This window comes from Nerophis ophidion, linkage group LG20 (genome assembly GCF_033978795.1).
Source record: "Nerophis ophidion isolate RoL-2023_Sa linkage group LG20, RoL_Noph_v1.0, whole genome shotgun sequence".
In the NCBI taxonomy this organism is placed as follows: Eukaryota; Metazoa; Chordata; class Actinopteri; order Syngnathiformes; family Syngnathidae; genus Nerophis; species Nerophis ophidion.
Window position 1 is genome coordinate 5,300,311 of NC_084630.1, and position 13,088 is coordinate 5,313,398.

Below are 13,088 nucleotides of genomic sequence, written 5' to 3' on the forward strand. Positions count from 1 at the left end.
GTGTGTCTGCCTCACAATACGAAGGTCCTGCAGTCCTGGGTTCAAATCCAGGCTCGGGATCTTTCTGTGTGGAGTTTGCATGTTCTCCCCGTGAATGCGTGGGTTCCCTCCGGGTACTCCGGCTTCCTCCCACTTCCAAAGACATGCACCTGGGGATAGGTTGATTGGCAACACTAAATGGTCCCTAGTGTGTGAATGTTGTCTGTCTATCTGTGTTGGCCCTGCGATGAGGTGGCGACTTGTCCAGGGTGTACCCCGCCTTCCGCCCGATTGTAGCTGAGATAGTCGCCAGCGACCCCGAAAGGGAATAAGCGGTAGAAAATGGATGGATGGATGGATTTCCCATCTTTTTAAATGTTTTTTGGCAGCGTAAAGTCTACGTCGAGATGACGACTTGTCCGGGGTGCATCCCGCCTTCCGCCCAAATGCAGCTGCAGCGGCACATATTTGATATATTCTATGTGGCTTTTAAATGCAAATACAACAGTAATGTTTGCAGCCATGAAAGATTAAAGGTAGTACTAATAGTGACTACTGATGTTGCCATTGTAGTGTGTGTGTGTGTGTGTGTGTGTGTGTGTGTGTGTGTGTGTGTGTGTGTGTGTGTGTGTGTGTGTGTGTGTGTGTGTGTGTGACCAATAAGAAATTTAATCTTCCTCCCCTTCCTAGTATTATTAGCCTGGTAACAGTCTTCCTCCTCCTCATCTTCAGCTGCGTATCTGCTCTGGGAACATCATTTAGCAGGGCATCAATAAGCCTCTTGTCTGCTAATCAGTGACACAGACACACACACACACACACACACACACACACACACACACAGGCGCACATACTGTAAGTGCACAAACGGATGGAGCTTCTTCACAGAACTGGAACGTTCTCCGGGTCAGGCTCAGAGCCATAGGGCCTGTGGGATGCCGGGCCACCCTGTTGCTTGAGTGTCGGGCCTGGGGCACGACTCCAGACTGCGGGCTCATGACAAGTACACACACATACATACACACACACGCACACACACACACACACACACAAGCACCCCCACACACACACACACACGCTTGTATTCGTTACCTTCTTGAGACCTCCAAAAATGGCCTACCTCTTTAGGACCAACCCTTTCTAGATATATAAATATTTGTATTTACAACATTAAAGGCCTACTGAAATGAAATGTTCTTATTTAAACGGGGATAGCAGGTCCATTCTATGTGTCATACTTGATAATTTCGCGATATTGCCATATTTTTGCTGAAAGGATTTAGTAGAGAACATCCACGATAAAGTTTGCAACTTTTGGTCGATAAAAAAAAAAAAAGCCTTGCCTGTACCGGAAGTAGCAGACGATGTGCGCGTGATGTCACGGGATGTAGGGCTCCTCACATCATCACATTGTTTATAATCATGGCCACCAGCAGCAAGAGCGATTAGGACCGAGAAAGCGACGATTTCCCCATTAATTTGAGCGAGGATGAACGATTCGTGGATGAGGAAAGTTAGAGTGAAGCACTAGAAAGAAGAAAAAAAAAAGGCGAGTGCAGTGGGAGCGGTTCAGATGTTATTAGACACATTTACTAGGATAATTCTGGAAAATCCCTTATCTGCTTATTGTGTTAATAGTATTTTTGTGAGATTATAAGGTCATACTTGAAAGTCGGAGGGCTGCAGTGACCGCCAGTGTCTCTGATGGAAGCCAATGGAGGAGCCAAGATGACAGCTGCTGCAGGAGGACACTAACTCCGCACAAGTCTCCGGTAAGAGCCGACTTAATACCACAATTTTCTCATCCAAAAACTTGCTGGTTGACATGTGGTAGAGAAACATGTTCGCTAAAGCTTCACAACAAACAAAGAAACACCGGCTGTGTTTCGGTTGCTAAAGGCAGCTGCAATACACCGCTTTCCACCAACAGCATTCTTCTTTGACGTCTCCATTATTAATTGAACAAATTGCAAAAGACTCAGCAACACAGATGTCCAAAATGCGATGAAAAGAAACGACTTTTAGCAGTAAGTGGTGCTGGCCTAAAAATGTCCGCTCAACCAATAACGTCACAAACACGCGTCATCATTCCGCGACGTTTTCAACAAGAAACTCCGCGGGAAATTTAAAATTGCAATTTAGTAAACTACAAAGGCCGTATTGGCATGTGTTGCAATGTTAATATTTCATCATTGATATATAAACTATCAGACTGCGTGGTCGCTAGTAGTGGCTTTCAGTAGGCCTTTAATAATATATAGATACTATGCAAATATAGAAAAAATTGTTGGAATTTCTCAAGAAAAAGGTCACAAATTCACAAGGAAAATGGCACAATTTCCCCATAAAAAGGTCACAATTTCCCCAATAAAAACAATAAATAATAATAACAATAAAAGTCGTAATTTTACTCAACGCAAGTCCAAAAATTTTACAAGAAAAACTGAACATTTGTGCAAAGATGATCATGATCAAAATTGAAATTTTACTCGATCAAAATAAAAGCTTAAAATGTTCGGAATATTATAAAAAGAGGAGTAATTTAATTCGACACAAGTCATTTTGAGAAAGACTGCTTTTAGTGATTTTTTTTTCATTTTTTGGTTTGTAATTGGTCTACAACATGGGTGTCAAACTTTGGCCCGACGTGTATTTTCATTTTGCCCTTTAGGGAATATCAAATTAACATTAGAGCTGGCCCGCCGGTATTATACAGCGGCGGTGTCGCTGTAACACCGCATTCACCGCTAATACTCATACTTGCTAACCTCCCACCCCCTGATTTTCCAAGGAGACTCCCCAATTTCAGAGCCCCTCACGAAAATCACAGGGGGCAACCATTCTCCCAAATTTCTCCCGATTCCCACCTGGACAACAATATTGGGGGCGTGCCTTAAAGGCACTGCCTCAAGCGTCCTCTAAAACCTTTCGTCACGTCCGCTTTTCCTACGTAAAAATAGCATGATATATGTGGCTTTTACACACACACACACACACACACATACACACACACACACACACACACACACGCTGATGCAATGCAAGCTTGGTCAACAGCCATACAGGTCACACTGAGGGTGGCCGTATAAACAACTTTAAGACCGTTACAAATATGCACCACACTGTGAACCAACACTAAACGAGAATGACAAGCAAATTTCGGGAGAACCTCCGCACTGTAACACAACATAAACACAACAGAACAAATATAAAGAACCCCTTGCAGCACTACCTCTTCCTGGACGCCACAATATAAAAATGTATTATTAGCCTGTAGGAAGAGTTTATTTTGATATTTACCTGAGAAGGCTGCAAATAGAAAAGAGGCATTCAATTTCTATTCAAATTTGATTTGATCTGCCATTGCTATTTTTAAATTATTAGTATTATTTGAAACTGGATTTTGCATGTCACTATAAAGTTATACAAGTCTCGCTTGTTTAATATTGAAAGCAAAACTTGTTTGGGTCACTATTAAAAGGTTAATTTGTTCAACCTTGGCCGCGGCTTTGTTCCGTTTAAAATTTTGGCCCACTCTGTATTTGAGTTTGACACCCCTGCTCTACAATCTTCATTATTTACTTTGAATCATTACAGTATGTCTCTATATATTTTTGTTTTTGTGTTAATTTTGGACAAAAGGGGCGCATTTCAATTTCTGACACACACTTGTTATTTCATATGTTGACCAGAGGGGGAGCACTTTTAAAACCGACACACAGTCAATGTGAAAAATCCCTCCTTTTTGGGACCACCCTCATTTTGATGGATTTCACCACACACACACACACACACACACACACACACACACACACACACACTTGTATTTGTTACCTTCTTGAGACCTCCGAAAAATGCGTACCTCTTAAGGATCCACCCTTTCTAGATATATAAAGATTTGTATTTACAACATAAATAATATTAATATAATAAAGGCAAGCTTTTAGTCTTTTTTTGTTTTGTTTGTAATTGTATTTTAATATTTAGTATTTACTTCAAGTCATTACAGTATGTCTCTATATACATTTTTTAAAATTATTTTTTATTAAATCTAGCCTATGGTGGCGCATTTAAATTTCTTACACGCACTTGTTATTACATATGTTGGCCAGAGGGGGAGCGTTTAATTTTTTCACACACACTTGTTATGTCATATGTTGACCAGAGGGGGAGCACTTTTAAAAACGACACACAGTCAATTTGAAAAATCCCTCATTTTTGGGACCACCCTCATTTTGATGGATATCACCACCAGGGGTGGAAATGAGACATTCTCTATGAGATGCAATGCTTTTCCTTATTGGGACCATGGTTTATGTCATCACTTGTTCACACCTCCTCATACGGAAGGTACTTTTCCGTGCCGATGTCTCAAGAAGGGTAGAAATACAAGAACACACACACACACACACACACACACACACACACACACACACACACACACACACAGTGTGCCATGTGTAAACATACTGTACGCACCATCATGGATGACAGCGAGTGCATGAGCCTGTGACGGCCGGCCGAGCGGAACACACACACACACACACACACACACACACACACACACACACACACACACACACACACACACACACACACACACACACACACACACACACACACACACACACACACAAACTGTACAAACACATGAACGGGAACGGACGCGCACCAGAAAATTCCATCTCAGGGTTACAAAAGACTCATCCCACCATCAATCATGAGCAATCATCATGGCTGTACATGAAAAATAGTGAAAATGGGTGGAATATCTACAGTTTAACGGCGCTAAAAATCCAACCACAGTTGGAGAATCAGTGCCATGGCACATTTTAGTTTTGTCCAACTCCAGACAGAGCAGTGAATTACACACGGAGACCATTAAGTCGCTTATATGAAGCTCAAGTTACCTAAATACAGTAAATGTTGTTAATAAATCATAACATCCGTCTTTAGAAAATAAAAATAACCCCAAAAAATGGAGAATACATTATACAATTTATGTAAATACTACAATAATAGAAGCAGAAAAACATGTTCTAAGCATTAAAGTGCTCATTGACCGTCTGTCCCCTCTAATGCCAACTACTTTTTTTGCTGTCTTTTCTTTCATAAACGATATATAATTCAGTTGTTATTGTGTTGCTTTTTGTCTCTTTCAGTTCTCTCTTTTTAATTGGTCTGTTCCTTCTAAAAGAGAACCTAGAATGCAAAACCAACTTTTCTTACCAATTGGTAGCTCTTTTTGTGGATTTGGGATCTGCATACTTGCCAACCCTCCCGGATTTTCCGGGAGTCTCCCGAAATTCAGCGCCTCTCCCGAAAACCTCCCGGGACAAATTTTCTCCCGAAAATCTCCCGAAATTCAGGCGGAGCTGGAGGCCACGCCCCCTCCAGCTCCATGCGGACCTGAGTGAGGACAGCCTGTTTTCACGTCCGCTTTCCCACAATATAAACAGCGAGCCTGCCCATTGACGTTGTAACTGTAGAATGATCGAGGGCGAGTTCTTGGTTTCTTATGTGGGTTTATTGTTAGGCAGTTTCATTAACGTCTTCCCAGCATGGTAACACACAACAACAGCAGTAACGTTTTCTTTTACCATAAAGCAGTTCGTCTGCCGTAAACAGCAATGTTGTGACACTCTTAAACAGGACAATACTGCCATCTACTGTACATGCACCACAACACCTCCAGGCAACTTCAACCCTTTACTAATACCCTCCTCCATTCACATCCCATTTCCCCGGACTGTAAATGTTACGGTTCAGACCCCTGCCAGCGCCGCTCGTCCATCTGTGCGCCGCTCGGGACACGCCCACGGGCGCACACATCCAGGAACGAGCCGCGCGCGTCCCCGCCCTGCAGCAGCCGCCAGCTGCAATCAGTCACCTGCAAACTTCACACCTGATGGTAATGACGGAGCTGCCTTTATAGACCTGGACAACCTGCCATCACTGGCCAGATTATAGCCATCTGTACCTGACTCTTCCCGTGTTTCTCCTGGATCCCCTGTTGTTCCCCTTGCCTCCCGGACTGCCTTTTGGATTCTCGACCTCCCGCTTGGACACGTTTTCCCACGGACTTCCGCGTTACTTCACTCTCGTCAACATTTTGGTAAGACATCCTTCAGCTAATCTACACACATAGCCTCACACCATACACACTTGAGTTTTGGTCAGACTTCATTTCTTTGGTTTATTCATTAGCAGTATTAGTATTATTATTATTATTATTAGTAGTAGTAGTACTACAGATTTTTGTATATATTTACTATATATAATAAATCTTTGGACATACTGCCACCTGGTGTTCGTTTGCCGTCACCTCCCCTTCAGTCAAACATAACAGTAAATAACCTAATCAAATCAACTTTATTTATAAAGCACGTTTAAAATTTACCACGGGGGTAGCTACAGTGCTGTACAATGGACAGGGTAAAAGATAATACGAGGACCGAGCAAACCACACAACACAAACAGAACATGATAAAAAATAAATAAATAAAACATAAAAACAGGTTCACAGCAGGTGTATAATGGGGCGCCATTTCAGGATGGATATCAATTAGTGTTAAAAGCTTAGGAATAAAAGTATGTTTTTAAGAGAGATTCAAAAACAGGAAGAGAGGAGGCTTGTCTAATACTCAGAGGTAGGTCATTACAGAGCTTGGGAGCAGCAGCAGCGAAAGAAAGCTCTGTCACCTCTAAGCTTCAGCATTGTGTCAGGGACCCTCAGTAGCAGCTGATCTTAGGGATCGGGTGGGGCAGAAAGGTTCAAGGAGGTCGGAGAGAGATATGTTGGCGCCAGGTTGTTTAAACATTTAAAAGCAAATAGAAGGAGTTTAAAATTGATTGGATAACGCACAGGGAGCCAGTGAAGGGACGCTAACATAGGGGTGATGTGCTCATGTCTGCAGGTCTGTGTTAGCAGACGAGCAGCAGAGTTCTGCAGGAGCTGCAGGCGGGCGAGGGAGGCCTGGATAATGCCAACATACAGGCCGTTGCAGTAGTCTAAACCATTCCAGATAAAAGCGGGAATTAATTTCTCGAGATCATGTCCTGACAGAAGCGGTTTCACTTTCGCTATTTGGCGTGATTGATAAAAGCTTTTTTGAACGACGCTGCTGATTTGATTTTCCGAATTTAAAATAATTTGCAAATCATTGTATTCCGTTTATATTTACATCCAACACAATTTCCCAACTCATATGGAAACGGGAATGTACATCTTTAAATTGGGTCCATCGAACCGAGCCACGCCGCCCCGTGCGGCCAAAACATAGGGTCCTTCTTTTTGTAAGCTCCAACAAACATGGTAGCAGGACCCATCCATCCACTTTCTACCGCTTATTCCCTTTTGGGGTCGCGGGGGACGCTGGGGCCTATCTCAGCTACAATCGGGCGGAAGGCGGGGTACACCCTGGACAAGTCGCCACCTCATCGCAGGGCCAACACAGATAGACAGACAACATTCACACACTCGGGCCAATTTAGTGTTGCCAATCAACCTATCCCCAGGTGCATGTCTTTGGAAGTGGGAGGAAGCCGGAGTACCCGGAGGGAACCCACGCAGTCACGGGGAGAACATGCAAACTCCACACAGAAAGATCCCGATCCTGGATTTGAACCCAGGACTGCAGGACCTTAGTATTGTGAGGCAGACGCACTAACCCCTCTGCCACCGTGAAGCCTGGTAGCAGGACAAAATACCAAATAATCATCCATCCATCCATTTTCTACCGCTTATTCCCTTTCGGGGTCGCGGGGGGCGCTGGCGCCTATCTCAGCTACAATCGGGCGGAAGGCGGGGTACACCCTGGACAAGTCGCCACCTCATCGCAGGGCCAACACAGATAGACAGACAACATTCACACACTAGGGACCATTTAGTGTTGCCAATCAACCTATCCCCAGGTGCATGTCTTTGGAAGTGGGAGGAAGCCGGAGTACCCGGAGGGAACCCACGCAGTCGCGGGGAGAACATGCAAACTCCACACAGAAAGATCCCGATCCTGGATTTGAACCCAGGACTGCAGGACCTTAGTATTGTGAGGCAGACGCACTAACCCCTCTGCCACCGTGAAGCCTGGTAGCAGGACAAAATACCAAATAATCATTTGAATTAAAAAAAAAAAAAACCTTCCTGAAAGATTTCGAAGCCTAACACATATTTGCATGTCGTCTCGCTTGCCACTCACCTGCTGTGTAAAGACCACATATTTGGTTGACACAAAAACACAGAAAAGCAGCACACACACATAAACACGTACCTGTCCGTCAGTCCGTCAGCGACAGAAAAAAAGGTGTCTGCTGGAGGGGGGTTGATGATGATCGACAGGCAGCGGATGTCATCGACCTCCAGCAGCGTCTCTGTTCAATGATGTCGTCGTGCGTGTGATGAGCAGGAAGATAAACTGCCATCAGGAGGAAGAGACGGCCATCTGAGGCGAGACATGGTTCATTTCAGAGAAACATCAGTGTTCAGCTCAAAAACAAACACTGTGATAGTAGTTAAAAAACCTTCAGGACGGGGATTTTCAACTCAACTGTCACGGGGGCCACAATTACTAAAAAGCTATGGATCAGGGGCCAGACTTCTCTGTTTACAATTAATCTTATTTTTTATATTCCATATAACAACCTTTTTTGAGCCAAGGCACATTTTTTGAATTGGAAAAATCCGGATGCACACCACCAGCAGAAATCATTAAAAAAAACGAAACTCAGTTGACAGTAAAAAGTAATTGTCGCAATTGTTGGATATGACTTTAAAGCAGGGGTCACCAACCTTTTTGAAAGCAAGAGCTACTTCTTGGGTACTGATTAATGCGAAGGGCTACCAGTTTGATACACACTTATATAAATGGCCAGAAATAGCCAATAAGCTCAATTTACCTTTAATAAAAAAAAAAATAAAAAAAAAATAAAATTAAAAAAAAATATATATATATATATAAAGAAAAATGGGTATTTCTGTTTGTCATTCTGTTGTACATTTTTTTTTCATTTTACGGAAAGTTTTTTGTAGGGAATAAATGATGAAAAAACACGAAAAAAATGAAAATTTAATTTTGAAACATAGTTGAACTTCAATTTCAACTCTTTAAAATTCAAAATTCAACCGAAAAAAATGAATAGAAAAACTAACTAATTCAAATCTTTTTGAAAAAAATTTAAAAGAGAATTTATGGAACATCATTAGTAATTTTTCCTGATTAAGATACATTTTAGAATTTTGACGACATGTTTTAAATAGGTTAAAATCCACTTTGAAATAAGATTTACATTTGATTCGACAGATTTTCTAGATTTGCCAGAATATTTATATTTTTATTTTAATCATAATAAGTTTGAAGAAATGTATCACAAATATTCTTCGTCGAAAAAACAGAAGCTAAAATGAAGAATTTAAATAAAATGTATTCATTATTCTTTACAATAAAAAATGTTTTGAAAAAAATACTTGACAATTGATTTAAATTGTCAGGAAAGAAGAGGCAGGAATTCAATAGGTATAAAGGTATATGTGTTTAAAAATCCTAAAATAATTTTTAAAGGTTGTATTTTTTCTTTAAAATTGTCTTTCTGAAAGTTATAAGAAGCAAAGTCAAAAAATAAATGAATTTATTTAAACAAGTGAAGACCAAGTCTTTAAAATATGTTCTTGGATTTTCAAATTCTATTTAAGTTTTGTTTCTCTTAAAATTAAAAATGTTGAGCAAAGCGAGGCCAGCTTGCTAGTAAATAAATACAATTTAAAAAATAGAGGCAGCTCACTGGTAAGTGCTGCTATTTGAGCTATTTTTAGAACAGGCCAGCGGGCGACTCATCTGGTCCTTACGGGCGACCTGGTGCCCGCGGGCACCGTGTTGGTGACCCCTGGCCTAAGTCATACTTGCCAACCTTGAGACCTCCGAATTCGGGAAATGGTGTGTGTGTATATATATATATATATATATATATATATATATATATATATATATATATATATATATATATATATATATACACACATATATATATATATATATATATACACATATATATATATATATATATATATATACACATACACACCGCGTTGGTGACCCCTGCTTTAAAGCATAACCAAGCATGCATCAATATAGCTCTTGTCTCAAAGTAGGTGTACTGTCACCACCTGTCACATCACACCCTGACTTATTTGGAGTTTTTTGCTGTTTTCCTGTGCGTAGCGTTTTATTTTCTTGTCTTGCGCTCCTATTCTGGTTGGTTTTTCTCTTATTTTTTGGTATTTTCCTGTAGCGGTTTCATGTCTTCCTTTGAGCGATGTTTCACGCATCTACTTTGTTTTAGCAATTAAGACCATTTAAGTTGTGGCTATCTTTTTTTTGTGCGGACATTGTTGATTCTCACGTCATGTGCCGCCTTTGCTCCACAGTAAGTCTTTGCTCTCGTCCAGCATTCTGCTTTTGTTTACTTTGTAGCCAGTTCAGTTTTAGTTTTGTTCTGCATAGCCTTCCCTAAGCTTCTGTTACGTCTTCGGGGGCACACAGCTGCGCTGGTAGCCTTCCTTCCAATACAGAAGACAAGCAGGAGTGGCATGGAGGTAAGATAAAGCATTTTTAAAAAATTAAAGACCTACTGAAATGATATTTTCTTATTTAAACGGGGATAGCAGGTCCATTCTATGTGTCATATTTGATAATTTCGCAATATTGCCATATTTTTGCTGAAAGGATTTAGTAGAGAACATCCACGATAAAGTTTGCAACTTTTGGTCGCTAATAAAAAAGCCTTGCCTGTACCGGAAGTAGCAGACAATGTGCGCGTGACGTCACGGGTTGTGGAGCTCCTCACATCTGAACATTGTTTATGATCATGGCCACCAGCAGCGAGAGCGATTCGGACCGAGAAAGCGACAATTTCCCCGTTAATTTGAGCGAGGATGAAAGATTCGTGGATGAGGAAAGTTAGAGTATGGTGTTCTTGGGATGCAACTCAGTATTCTTCTTCCTCCAAACACGACGAGTTGAGTTGATACCAAAATGGATACATGGATGATACAGCAGAGGATTGGGAGAATGTCATGAAACCAAAATAGAACTTTTTGGTATAAACTCAACTCGTCGTGTTTGGAGGAAGAAGAATTCTGAGTTGCATCCCAAGAACACCATACCTACTGTGAAGCATGGGGGTGGAAACATCATGCTTTGAGGCTGTTTTTCTGCTAAGGGGACAGGACGATTGATCCGTGTTAAGGAAAGAATGAATGGGGCCATGTATCGTGAGATTTTGAGCCAAAACCTCCTTCCATCAGTGAGAGCTTTGAATGGTTGACCAAATACTTATTTTCCACCATAATTTACAAATAAATTATTTAAAATTACTACAATGTGAATTCATAGATTTTTTTTCGCATTCTGTCTCTCACAGTTGAAGTGTACCTATGATGAAAATTACAGACCTCTGTCCTCATTTTAAGTGGGAGAACTTGCACAATCGCTGGCTGACTAAATACTTTTTAGCCCCACTGTAGTTCTGCCTTTGTGCTAGTCTTTTGTTTTCATGAGTCAAGTTTGTTCTCCGCCATTGTGCGCGCCCTTTGTTTGCTTTTTTTTGTAGTTATAGTGTTAAAATATGTCTTTACCTTCACGCCTTGCCCGCTCCAACTTTCCTTTTCCTTCCGGAAAAACAAACCGCAAAGTCTTTTTTGCCCCACTGTACGCAGTCAACTACTTTTGTGTGCCAAATAATACAAACACTCAACTCGCCTTTAAAAAGTAGTATCACTTTACATCTTAATATCAACAGGTGCTCAACATATTCCAGACATGCATGACTGTTCAGAATATTCAAATGTTCGTATGCACCATGTTGACATTGGAACAGATAATTCCCATAATTTCTCATACAGCAATAGAAAGTTCCCTTGTGTATTTTGTCACTCTCCGATTTATGACAAGATTTGACTTTAACATAGCGTAACACAACAGTGTAAATGAGCATGCAACACCACATAATATCATAAAAATATCTCATTTGTCTTCATTGTTAGACTTTTTCATTCGCTCTCTTGGTACTAGACTGAGGTGTGTGTGTGTGTGTGTGTGTGTGTGTGTGTGTGTGTGTGTGCGTGTGTGTGTGAAAAAGGTATTAAAGTGTGATAATTGGAGATCTCATCCCCAACACCTGTCACAGACCATTCATCTTACACACACACACAAATATAAAAAGCTTATCCTTGCCTGATAGGTTACCCACAACAAGCTTTCAAGGCGTCAGGTACACAAACATGCAAGAGGAGTCTGAGAGCAGAGTAGATAGCAGACATTACAGCTGTCATTATCACATGTAAGGGGCTTTACACACACACACACACACACACACGCACGCAGGCACACACACACGCAAAAACACATACATACAAGCACACACTCTTGTATTTGTTACCTTCTTGGGACCTCTGAAAAATGCCTACCTCTTTAGAACCACCCTTTCTAGAAGTCTAAAGATTTGTATTTACATCATTATTACTATATACATAATGTGAAAATATAAAAAAAAAGTAAGCTTTTAGTACATTTCTTTTTTCTTTTTTTTTGTAATTGGTTTTTAATCTTCATTATTTACTTCAAGTTAGTACAGTATGTCTCTATGTACATATTTATTTATTTATATTTTAATTAATTTTGGCCAAAGAGAGCGCATTTAAATTTCATACACAGACTTGTTATTTCATATGTTGACCAGAGGGGGAGAACTTCAATTTTTTTTACGCACACTTGTTATTTCAAATGTTGGTGGCGGCAAGTATTAAAAACCATGATTTTTAGGTTCAATTATACAAAATTAGCTAAAATGCTCGCATAAAATGTTAACATGCTAATATTAGCATTCTATCATAGGAAGCGTTGGCATACTTCTAAGATGGAGACAAATATATATACATATATATATATATATATATATATATATATATTCTTTTTTTTTAATTAATGTTGGCCAAAGGGGGCAGCGCATTTCAATTCCTTACACACACTTGTTATTGCATATGTTGACCACAGGGGGAGCACTTCAATTTTTTTCACGCACACTTGTTATTTCTAATGTTGGTGGCGGCAAGTATC

At 40.6% G+C, this 13,088-nt stretch overlaps 1 long non-coding RNA gene across 3 annotated transcripts in view; it reads right to left on the minus strand.

Moving 5' to 3' along the window:
* LOC133538672 (uncharacterized) overlaps window positions 1–13,088 on the minus strand; it is a 146,848-nt gene that overhangs the window by 25,230 nt on the left and 108,530 nt on the right. For all 3 annotated transcript variants that reach the window (XR_009803080.1, XR_009803079.1, XR_009803078.1), the window contains exon 7: window positions 8,250–8,420. This is a non-coding gene — a long non-coding RNA (uncharacterized LOC133538672). The remainder of the gene's footprint in view (window positions 1–8,249; window positions 8,421–13,088) is intronic.